Here is a 13,136-nt window from a genome sequence, read left to right as displayed (position 1 = left end):
AGGGGAGGGAGAGTGACAGAGCAAGAGAGAGAGAAACAGAGCTACCTAGAGGGAGCGGCAGACACCGGCGGAGACAGGGATAGATAGAGAGGGATAGATAGCGAGTCTGAGGCTCTGGTATATTTATCAGTGAGCAGCAGACAGTGTGAGTGATTAAACGAGTGAACAAACTGACACACTTGGAGAGAAAAAGTGGCGAGGCTGCAGTGGCTCCGGTAACCATGGCGCAGCCGTCTCCATGTGCATCACCGGGTGTTCGTCGTCGTAGCGACGGCTCTGTGAGAGAGTGTCTATTTTTCCCCGTTTTGGAACGTAATGAACAGGAGAGACTGGAGGCCTTGGTGAGAAGACGGGAGAGAGGGGGAGAGAGGGAGAGACAGATGGGGGAGGACAGCAGAGACTCTATGGAGAACAGGCCTAAACGCTGGACCTGGGGAGGACCGCCTGGAGGGGGAGAGGGTGAGTACACTGGGGAGGAGGAGGGTGGGGGCATGGGAGTCAAACCGGAGGGAGAGAGGGGGAGGGGAGAGATTGACAGGAGGTATGGAGGTTTAGGAGGTATGGGATGACGTGTGTGTGTGAGGGGGGACAAAGGAAGAGAGAGAGGAGAGGGGTTGATGGGATGTGTTCAGGATGGGGGAAAGGGTGGGGACAGTTTAGGACAGCTACAAGGAAAAGGAAACTAGAGAGAGAGGGGAGGGATGGATGAAGATAAAGATAATGGGGGCATGTGAATGAGAGATAAAGGACAATAAGAAGAGAAATGAGGGGTGAGAGAGGGAGGACAGAGACCAGAGAGAGAGAGGGGGAGGACAGAAAGAGGAAAAGGGTGTGGAGGCTGCAATGCAGGGGAGGACAACGCTTTGTCTTAAACTCATCAGCTTGGGAGAGGCTGCTGTGTGTGTGGGCCAATAGTATTATGGCCCATAACATTACTCTGTGATGATAAGAGAATTCTGTCTGTGTCACTGTCGTTTACCCTGCTGTTACAGGTGTGAGTTTAGCTGAGGAATCCTGTGTGTGTTGGGTATATCTCTGTTTCTGTGAAATGCTGCTACACTCCCTCAGTAGTGTTTGCGTGCGTTGGGAAACAGGCCTGATTCCTGGGAGGGGCCTGAAATACGTATCTAACCACACACACACACACATTGACGCGATATTTACTGCGTATGTAAACATCCATTGTTGCGTTAGTGTCTGTCTCTCTCTCTCTACACACACACCCCTTGTCATCTGTCTAGGCCTGATGTTATGGCACTGTTAAGGCTAAGGGTATTATAGGATTTGCAATTGCATTTGTATCTTTATCTGTGTATTTTCATGGTATGTGCGTGCGTGCGTGCGTGCATTTATTTGTTTTCAGCGATGCCGCTCCCATCAGTGAGCAGTACCGGAGCAGTAACCAGACTCTGTGACGCATTCATAATGCAATCAATTATTCACACACCCCATCAGGCCTAGGATGAAGTGGAGAATCGGCCCCTCTTATAGAATACACAGGCTACCACATTCTTCAACAATACCTTATAGAATCCTACAGAATAGCGGCTCTAGAATACAAACGCTGGTAAAGTCTGGCGTATCAGCACCCATTCTATTCTTCTTCAATTACTGATCAAAACATGACTATATTTCACTGGGGTGATAACCTGCGGATGGACGGTAGATCTGAACTGAGATCAGTTGATGCCGCATCATGCAGAGTATCAGCTTACACAGCTCCAGTCTGACTGCAGTGCATCGCGTGCGTGTGTCAGAGACTCATAGGTGTGTGCGTGTATACAATTGCGCCACGTAGGTTTGTGTACGCAGTACATATGTGAGTATAAATTCAACACTCAAGTGTGTGTGTATGATTGTTATGCCCAGGTGCGTGTGTAACGCTTTGCTTTCTCCGCTCTGACACACCTGCTACCAGGTCACCCTAAGACCCCGCCCTCTCATGCTATTGGCTCAGCTCTGCCTCATCATCCCGCCTCCGCTGCCAGCCCCAACCAATCCAGGAACGGTACAGACCACCTGACACCCTTAGCGTGATCCACTGTCTGCATGTGCGTGTATATACCGTACATGTGCTGTTGTTGTGTGGCTGCATGCATGTTGTGCTTTGTGTTGCCAGTGCAAGACCGTTATTCCCGCTTCTGGGCAATAAAATATTACATTGTATTCTATTGTCTGTATTCACCATTTTTTTTATTTTGGCCCAAGCAGCCTATGTCCCACCTCATTGGTATGCTATGTGTTTTGCAGTGAGTTCTGCTGCCTTCCTACATAGGAGTGTTTGTGTGTTCATGAATATGGTTATGGTTGTGTTCACCACACATCAAGTAAATGTCAATGTGTGTGTTTGTTGTCTCCCTTTGGTCTTTGGGGTCTGTCAGCCCCCCCCCCCCCCCCCCCCCCCCGCCCAATCAGAACAAAGAGTTTATGTACTTCCTGTCTGTCTGTCTGGCCTATGGCGACGCTTGGTGATGCACACACAGTGTTCACAGTAGGGGGTCCAACTACCCCCCCCTTTATCAGGGTCTGCCCCTGCAGCAGTCTAACCACACACACACACACACACACTTTATAGGATATGCAGCAGTCTGGTTAAAACCCTCCTCTCTCCTTTGTGCTAGACGGTCTGTGTGTGTGTATCCATGTAAATATGGAACATATGGAACATCTCTTACTATACAAGACTGAAGTCAAACTGAAGCCCGATCAGTGTGTGTTTGGTGGGATTGATGGTTTGGTGTGTGTGAATTTGTGGCATAGTTGTGTGTTTTAGATAGTGAGTGTGTTGTGTTTTATTAGTTGAATGGTCTGTTCACTAACCGGAGTGATGTTTTAGTTGGAGTGTTCTAGTGGTGTGTGTTTGTAAAGTGTGTTGTGTGTCTCGTATTTGTGTGTAATGTGATTTGTGTCACTGTTGCTCCAGGTACAAGTTGGCCCTAATCACAGATAGACATATCTGACCTTAGCTATTTTCTCTACCTACCTCCCTGAAGTGTGCACTCATCTCTCTCTCGTGAAGATTGGTGTAAGCAATTAATACTTTCCACCATATTTCAGTCCATTCCTAACCTTCCCCATGAGCGGAAGTGAATGAGTGCACACATCAAGGATGAGGGTAGATAATGTGAATTCAGTATTAGTGGTTAAAGGCAACTCATACCTCTTCATGTCCCTCTGGGGTGGAACGTCTGACTTTCTCCCATCATGCATCTCTCTACAGTGTGTGACTTCCTGACACCGCCCTCCTCGGACCAGCCAATCACCAAACGGCTCTCCAACTCTTCAGCCTCCCTGCACTCACCAGATAGAGGTGTGTGTGTGTGTGTGAGTCGATTCATGAGGACGTGTGTCTAGTGTTGCCAAGCAACAGTATATAATATGACTCTCTTTTATGTATTTCTCTGCACCCCTCTGTTGGTGTGTCTCTTCGTTGTCCGTCTCTCTGTATGCCCTATGACTATGCAGTGTGTGGTGTGTCCCCTCGTTTAGCGTCCCCAAGCCCCCAGCGGCCGGCCTACAAAGGTTCCCCCTCCAGGAAGACCAGTAATGGGCCCCCGGAGGACAAGACCCCCAAAACACCCACAGTCGGTACCATGTGTGTTTGTACATGCATTTATATTACCAAATTAGAATTCTGAGCAAAACCTGACTTCTTCTGTTGTGTTTTTAGACAGAGAGAGGCCCCGCCCCCTGTCTGACTGACTCTTCAATGAAACGCCTTGAATCTCCGACCCGAAGCTCCTCCCCCAGAGCCCAGAGCAAAGGACTGGGCACGCCCAAAAGGTACAGAAACGTGCAGTAGCACACACATAGGTTATCTGAACATTGTGGGCCGTTGCTGACCTTGTTGTTGTGCTCATTGTTAAGTACTGCAAGGTTGTATGAAAGATTCAATTAAAGCAGTAGGGGTGCTTGGGTAAAATCACTGAGGAAGCCAAGCCATAATACAACCTATATTGTGATAATTATGTTGTTCGTTCGTACGCCACCATGATATACAATAAGGTCGTGACAACAAAAAGACAAGTCACACAGTGGTGGAATAAATTCAACTATACATATGTTTGTTTCATCAAAAACCAGAGAGCAACATCTGTCCGGTGACGTCCACAAAGCAACTAATGCATAAAACAAACAGTTTTATGACCTGCAGCATGGTCAAGCATGTTAATGTTTTCGACAGTTTACTAACCAACTACTGATTTAGAACCACAGAGTTACTGCAAGTCAGCACAAGGACAACAGGAGCCCTCCTCCGCTATTCCAGCACCATTTCAACTTAAACATTTAAACATCATCAAATCAACAACGCTATATTTTCTTAGTTTAATACACTGAAAACAAACTTAAAGATACCAAAAACAATTTAGTCCAAACAATGTTTCTAAATATCATGTGGCTGTCCATGGTACTGATTTCTGTCCGTGTGTATGCACACATGTGTGTTGGCAAAATGGTCTATGGTCTATGGCTCTGTCATAGACTATACTTTTAGTTTTTGTTTTCATAGGCTACCTAGCTAAAATATTTGCATGGGCAACAATGAACCATCTAAGTTAGTTAGCTAGTTAACGTGAGCCTACTAGGCTACATCTAGGCTACATATTGAACTTCAATCGTCATGCCAGTGGCACAACATATTAATTTATGGTTAGATCAGAATCGCCGTCATAATCATTGGCCTGTACAGAGGATTAAGTCAAAACCACAATCCAAATCCACATCTCCATCCATGGCTTAGAAAAGGGACGATTTAGCAAGCTAGCTACTGCAGGACATCAACACAAGCAGACCAGAAACACACTGAAAATTACGTTTTGCTTAGGAAGTTATTTGATTGGTGTGAAGCCAAATTCAAACTGGCCTCCCTTGGGGTGGTTTGCTGCACCAGGACAACCCACAGTTGAGCTCAGCTCAATGCTGATTGGCTAATTATTTTCTAATGTTTTTGATGCTTGCTGGCATCAATCAATCAAATGCTACTGCAGCAACATGTTATACTATTTTGGTCCAGACAGCATCAGATACATGGGCTATACATACTGAGACAGAGGGGCACTGTTTCCCTCACTTGGATGATTTCTCCGGTGAGATTCAGAATCGAAAATTATTGTTTTTATTGGTGGAATATTTGGGGAAGCCTGGCTTCCCTTGGCACCCATGAATACACACCACTGAATGAAAGTTGATTGTTATTACAGGGTGAGGTCAACTAAGAGTCGCGCCCAGTCCCCCTGCTCTCCGGGACAGTATCCTCCCTCCCCCCTCCGCCAGCGAACCCCGGTAACTGAGGGCAACCAGGAGGCCAGGGGTCATGGAACCCTAGAGAGGAAGTCCTCTAAGCTGGACGCACCAGAGAAGAAGACCTCCAAGTCCTCCAGCAGAGACCTTGCGGCAGGTAAGGTGTGTGTGTGTGTGTGTGTGTGCCTGCGTGTTTGAGCAGTTGGAGAGATGATCAGTGAGCTCAGAATTTACCACTGATATGCTCTGCCCTTGAGAGGAGAGAGAGGGGGATGGAGAGAGAGGTCTGTAATCTGAGCCACCCTAGACGAGAGAACAGAACGCTTCAGAGAAAACTGCTTTTATCAGTGTCTGCTGTACCCCAGTCATCTCTGTCTCTCTCCCTCTCCCCCACTGCTTCCCTCCTTCTCCTCTCAGAGTCTCCAGGTACGCCCACAGGCAGGAACGTTGCCGGGACAATGGATGCGGAGGAGGCTTCTAGACTGTTGGCTGAGAGGCGGCGTCTGGCCAGAATACAGAAAGAACAGGAGGACAAACTACGACAGGAGGAGGAGAGGTGTGTGTGTGGGGTATTTTCGTTTTATTTTTGTTCTCCCCAATTTTCGTGATATCCAATTGGTAGTTACAGTCTTGTCCCATCGCTGCAACTCCCCTACGGACTCGGGAGAGGCGAATTTCAAGAGCCACGCGTCCTCCGAAACAAAACCCTGCCAAGCCGCACTGCTTCTTCACATACTGCTCGCACTTGACACACTGCTCGCTTAACCCGGAAGGAGACGCTAGAGTGCGATGGGACAAGGAAATCCCGGCCGTCCAAACCCTCCTCTAACCCGGGAAACGCTGGGCCAATTGTGCGCTGCATCAGGGCGTCCCGGTCACGGCCGGCTGTGACACAGCCTGGGATCGAACCCGGGTCTGTAGTTACGCCTCAAGCACTGCGATACAGTGCCTTAGACCGCTGCGTCACTCGGGAGGCCCATGTGGAGTATTTGAATAGAGCAGTGTTCCCCAATTGGTGGCTTGATTTTATTTGCCTCCCAATGTTTTCTGAGCTAAAAAGCAAACAAACAATTTTTTGTATTTTTGTTGGACATTAAAGAATGTAAAAACACCAACAAATCAGCTCCAAGTGATTGTAACTTTGGAAAACTGTTGCAAAATATTTCAACGCATAATAGAAATATATATGTGATTGTATATAAATGTAAGCAAGGTTTGAAATGATTATGTTTTAGCCAGATATTATATCTTGTGGTCAATTTGCAGACAACAAATGATTTGTAATTATGTTCCGGCCCCCTGACCATCCACTCCAGGAAAAAATTGTCCCGCAGCTGAATTTAGTTGATGATCCTTGGTATAGAGCGTCTGGCCAGAAGGATGTGGGTATTTAGAGTGTATAAGGTGTGTGTGTGCGTTTTCTCACTCTGTGTGTGTGTGTGTGTGTGTGTGTGTGTGTGTGTGTGTGTGTGTGTGTGTGTGTGTGTGTGTGTGTGTGTGTGTGTGTGTGTGTGTGTGTGTGTGTGTGTGTGTGTGTGTGTGTGTGTGTGTGTGTGTGTAGGCTGAGAGCGGAGGAGGAGCAGAGGAGAGAGCAGGAGGCACAGGAGCGGCAGGCAAGAGAGGCACAACAAGCGGAGGAGGAGAGAGAGAGATGGGAGGAGGAGAGGAAGACCAGAGAGGACGAGGAGAGAAGGACAAAGGAGAGACGTTGGAAAGACATGCAGGATCAGCTAGACCGAGAGGTCAGGGGTTAAGTCTCAGGGGTTAAATGTCAAACCAAGAGGCATTACTGCAGCATGTAGGCCTGTCTAAGATGTCTAATGACAGAGTCAATATATATATATATCTCCAAGGCCATGTTGCTAGCAGTTTCAAATCCATGTGGTTTATATATATGGGTCTGTCTGCTACATTGTGCTTTTAGCCTTGAATAAACTCTAACCTCCCTACTTCTGCTGATCTCATGCAATCTGACCCCACATTATGTCTGACCCACAGCTTCCTTCGTTCTTATCAGTTCAGGGCATTAATGTTTTGCATGTGTTTGTGTGCAGAGAGAGGAGGCGTGTCTGCGTGCTTACAGGGAGACAGAGAGGAAGAGGCAGGAGAGAGAACTGTTGCAGATACAGGAGGAGCAGGAGAGACTGCAGAGGAAGAAGGTTAGCACACACCTACCCCCCCCTCCCCCGATACGCTGCCATTTAAGCTGTTTTCCTAAACTCCTGTGTGTGTGTGTGTGTGTGTGTGTGTGTGTGTGTGTGTGTGTGTGTGTGTGTGTGTGTGTGTGTCCACAGCGGATTGAGGAAATCATGAAGAGGACACGTAAGAGTGAGACGGACTCCTTATGCCCAGGTATATACAAACAAGAGCGTGCGCACACACACACAGGTGTACTGTCTGCAGGGTGACTCAGCAGACAGTGGGCCGGCCAGGGTTACAGCTCCCCCATGTGGTGGAGAGGAGGGTCTGTTGGGTTGTATTGTTTGTCTTACAGTATATATGACTCTTGACCAGTAATGCATTAAGGTTTTGAGCTACTATTAATATGGTGTGTCTAACCCCCTCCTCTCTCTCAGGTGTGTGTGAGGTGAACGGGGGCCAGGCAGGACATGTCAGGGAGTTGGATCAGGACGAGTCCCCCATCATCACGCTGGGACCCCTGGAGAGTAAGAGCTGTGGAGGGGACGAGCTGTCTGACGGGGTACAGTCTATGGACGTCAGGTGAGCTGCACACACACACACACACACACATGTCCCCAATTTTTAACACTCATTTTTCATACTGTGTGTGTCTCCCCAGTCCGGTGTCCAGGGATGAGTTGGGTAGCGTTCAGGAGTTCTCTCCCATCAGCGAGGGGTTAAACAGCATGAGTAACACCCATACCCTAGAGCACCTCCTGGATCTCACCGCCCAGCCAGAAACGTCCCTTTACCCCATGCTGCAACCCGGCAGTGCTGCAGCCCTGGGAGACCTCAACAAGAACCTGCTGATACAGGATTATAACCCCGCCTCCTTCACTAGCTCTTCCCCAAGCTCCGCCCAACTTCTCCACAGCCTCAGCCCTGGCAAACTGGACATCTAGTAACCAGGTAACGGGTTTGACCGGGGTAGGCCGTCATTGTAAATAAGAATTTGTTCTAAACTGACTTGCCTAGTTAAATAAAAAAAACTCACAAACGAACACACACTGTACAGCTCTGCTCTAATATTCATTCTCCTCTTCCTCCAGGGCATTGGGTAGAACAACTAGCTGTTGGGTGCAAAGAGGAGCTAGGAGCAGCAAGGGGGTCTTTCCTCTCCTCCTGCTTCCCCCCATCAGAGAGAGACCAGCTCCTTGCACCTCCGCCCTCACCCCCTCTTTAGGGGAGAGACCCTCCCTATGCACCCCCGGCTTCCACAGAGAACAACAACCGCTCAATGTATGGCTCGCCCTCATCTATACAACTCAACCACAGGAGGCTGCTGAGGGGAGGACGGCTCATAATAATGTCCGGGAACGGAACAAATGGAATGGCATCAAACACCTTGAAACCATGTGCCTGACGTATTCGATACCATTCCACTAATTCCGCTCCAGTCATTACCACGAGCCATTCTCCCCAATTAAGGTGCCACCAACCTCCTCAACACATCTACTGCTGAATTCCCCATTCACACACACACACTGACATGTACACACACGGTTAATACTCTCCTGGTAAAGTAAAGCTTTTTCTCTGTGTCCTGGCTGTATGATATTGTGCATAAAGGTGTGTCAGTGTTGAGAGGAGGATGATGTAATAGTATGGTTGTGTTATCCTCCTGTAGCATTAATTATGCGGTTAACACTGACCATGTGACCCTGTAGCATCTTCACTAGAGAACACCTCTCCTCCTCCTGTATATACTATAGTCACACAGCTGTTAACTAGCTCTAGGTAGAAGTTGCCCCTAACCACAGATCTAGGATCTTTCTAACCCTCAATAACCTTAACTATTGGGGAGATTAAAATATAGTCTGACCCTGTATCAGTGGTTAGTGGCAACACGACTGTGTATGGAGTTTCTGTCTGTCAGTGTTTCTAGTGGTGGAAGGTTATATCCCACCACCACTGATGTGCTGCACTACTGTTTGCCAGGACTCAGGAGTCTATTCGACTACTATCGGTACTTAGAACTCAGCTAGCCAGTCTAGATATGTTAACCTCCCGCAACTGGAGAAACCTACTCATCTACAGATGTGGATGATATAGTAAGACAAAAGTCTGGCCTCAGTTGATATGCTTTTGTCCACCACCACTCCATAGTGGTGCATCAAAACACATGTGGAAGACTGGAGCATCTCTGAATATAATCTCTGCAAAAAGAAATGAAAACTGTGAATGGTGTTGTATTTTTTAGCTATTTACAGGGTTGGGGGATATTGAAAAGATGTGGCGTGTGTTTTTGGCTCACTGTGTGTACGCTAGCTGTGGTGTAGTTAGTGTGCACTGTGTGGTTGTGTAACAGCTCTGAAAACACTAATCTCTGCTCTGGAAACACTGCTCTCCTTATCTTGTCTCTGCTCTGAACTGGACTGTTTATGCTGCAACTACCAGTCAACCTACAGCAGGGGTCTCCACCTGCAGTCCTGGAGGGCTACTGCGTGTGCAGGCTTTCGTTCACACCTGATTCCACTGATCATGGTTCATACTGAAGACTGTGATTAGTTGAATCAAGTGGGTTTGGGACAGGGCTGAAACAAAAGCCTGCACACCCAGGCCAGTAGTTCTCTAGCACCAAAGTTGGAGAACCCTGTCCTACAGTATCTCACCAGTCTGTGTATTCACTCAGTCAGTCAACTCTGTAACAGACTCTGGTGTGCAACAGCTATAATCACTGTGACTGTGGCTTTACCTCATGGAGATTTATCTCACTACAGAGGACACTTCACAGTCTGCTGTCTAATACTGCTGTGAATTCTATAATCATACATTCTCCCTGTACTGTAACTGTCTTGTTCGGATCTTACTGTAACACTTGCCTATGCTTTGCTCTGGGGTAAGGTGTAGCTCAGCATGTGCGCTCCCTCTCCTCGCTGTTTCAATCTCTGTTTCAATCTCTGTTTCAGTTCCCCCTGAAGGGCAGTGTAAGGTGTCAATAATTCCTCATGACCCAGCTAACCTTGTGAGGGGGAACACTCTGAATTGTGTGCATTAATGGCTGTAATAATGATGCTGTATCTCAATTACTGGACTAGAGTAGGTAAAGGCCTGGAATGTCCACTTATCTTTGCTGTCTTCAGTGCATTGGACTCTTGATTTAGTTAACATGTATTTCCGTCCATCTCTCTTTCTGTACTCGTTCATTATCTCATGCTTTCAGAGGCTGTTAACATTCATTGTATCCTAAGGGAAAATGTAGTTAACTTAAGATTTAAGGTCAGAATGTTATTCACTAAAAGTCACTTAACACTGATGTCACTGCAGCTTGGCGGAATATATAACTGTAGATGTGGTGCATGGTTCTAACTGCTGAAAAACAACAATAAAACATCATCAAGCCATGTTTGGGACTTTGTTTATCAACCAATGGCACAAACAGATACCTCTGCATTGGTCTGTCTCACATGGTACACCTTGATGTAAAACATATTTAGAAAGATATGGGATATAGAATACAGTAATGGAAGGAAATATGTTTTGTGAAAAATACATTATTTTACTGTGAGGTTTATTTCGATATTGTAGGGGACACACCATAGACTTAGTTAGATGACTCATCTTTGTATCTGTCCCATAAATTGCATCTGTGAGAGCACGGGCAGCGCCATTGAGGCCATCTACAGTACATTTTCTTCTTCTATGTGTTTGAAAAAAGCATAAAGCTTAAAATGGTTATTTACCGCCACCTGCAGCGCTGGAGTTCTAAACCAAATAGCGTGTGTCATTAATTGACTGTGGCCACTAGATTGGCAGTGATATAGCTTAATGCCATGTACAATCCAGTTAACCCAATTTGAAGAAGCCAACGCTCTGATCATTGGCTGATCCCTCCCAACCCATAGGAATCCCCACCCAGTTGACTACTTTAAAATGGTGGAAGCCCTCAATGGCAATGTCCATGCAAAAACAGGTTATTTCTAGGTAAAGTATCTCTATGGGACACACCTAGGGTGTATTCATTCTGCCTGATTCTGTTGAAAGTGAACGAAATCGGACAGGCCCTACCAGAATTTGTCCAATAGAAACTCTTGTTTTGCTCTTTTCTTCTTAAACGGTTTCTGTAATGAGTACACCCCTAGACTTGGGCTATGAAGAAACAACTTTCATAGAGTTTCTGGAAACATTCAAGCTTACTTCCAGTGTCAACGGGCAGCTGTGCTGTTGATGTTTTGGAGTTATGAGCACGTTGTTTTCAATGTAATCTACTCACATTCGCATACAGCGTTTCTGGCTGTTGACATCTTTCTAGATTCGGTTTAAAAGAGCGCATAATGCCTGCAAACGGCCTCTAAGACAATTACTTGAAAAACGTAATGGATGTTTTGTGTGCAAAGGTGACTTGAAATAAGACGTTTTGGACGTCATTGATCACGTGCGTCTGTATTATTTATTGCAATGGTCGTAAACTACAGCACAAGCGAATAAGAAGTCTGTAAAAACTGGAATCGTTGTGAATGCAGCTTAACGTTTTTGGGGTCATCATGATTTCACAGCCGAGGCCTTGCAAGAAATCCTGTCAGTGAATGTTCCGCCATTACATGCCCCTGAGCCTGTGTAGCAATGTATTTTGGAATGGACTGTGATTGAAGAAGTGGGATGGGTTTTGTTTGTTGACGTGTCTATTTTCTGTATTTTGTATGATGTCGTTTATCTCCATTGCCTGCATTTTTTTATTTATTTTTTAAATCGTTCCTTAACCCATCCAGCTGGGGCTCCCGAGTTGCGCAGCGGTCTTAGTCTCAATGTTTTCATCTTAGTGCTAGAGGTGTCACTACAGACCCTGGTTTGATTCCAGACTATCACAACCGGCCGTGATTGGGAGTCCCATAGTGCGGTGCACAATTGGCCCAGCGTCATTAGGGTTTGGCCGCGGTAGGCCGTTATTTTAAACAATAATTTGTTCTTAACTGACTTGCGTAGTTAAATAAATAAAAAAGCTGTTGTCGGTAATGCGCCATTAACGTTGGACGCCAACCGCCGTTAAACTCAATGGAATAAAAAGTGCTACAGGCATCAATACACTGCTAACCTAGATTGTTTTACAACTAACTAAGATAGATCACTGCCTGTCATTTCCAACGGGAGCAAAGAGGCATAGTGGGCAGAACAAGCACGAGCAAGCGAGATCCTATTGACGCGTTCTAGCATCATCTGCATATTTCCGTTAGGGAATGCCTACCTTGTCCTTCTAAACAACGTGATTCTTAAAAACGTTTGCAATGGGTAAAAAAAAAAAAAAAAAACTTTGTTCACTCTGTTCAAAACAGTTTAGATTTGGGAACAGAAAAATGTATTGAAATCAAATGTTTCATGGATGAGAAAGTGGGAATGTCTGTCAAAATCTATCGCGTCCACCTTCCACAATAGCTATTGTTGCAACCTCTGACATAAAGACACGTCGGATGGAATTTGCAACCGACAGACAGGTGTAGAAAATCTCCACCCTTCTAATTTCCTTAATTTTGTGGCTAGAGTCGAACAACTATGGCTGAATTATCCTTATGGTTTCAAAAATACTAGTCGAATAAGGCATGACGAATTTTGGCAAAGAGATTTATTTATAGACTAATACAAATCAGTAGCGGATTTAAGTACCGCGGAAGGGGGGGTTAGTCCAGGGCGCCATACAAGCTAGAACCGCCACATACACTTGAAACAAATAGCCAAACTGAAAACTGCAGACAAAAATGCTTTCTGCTACTAAGATCAGT

Source organism: Salvelinus namaycush, chromosome 33, assembly GCF_016432855.1.
Source record: "Salvelinus namaycush isolate Seneca chromosome 33, SaNama_1.0, whole genome shotgun sequence".
NCBI classification, from domain to species: Eukaryota; Metazoa; Chordata; class Actinopteri; order Salmoniformes; family Salmonidae; genus Salvelinus; species Salvelinus namaycush.
The sequence above is the reverse complement of the archived record's forward strand: the minus strand, read 5'-3'. Positions refer to the sequence as shown.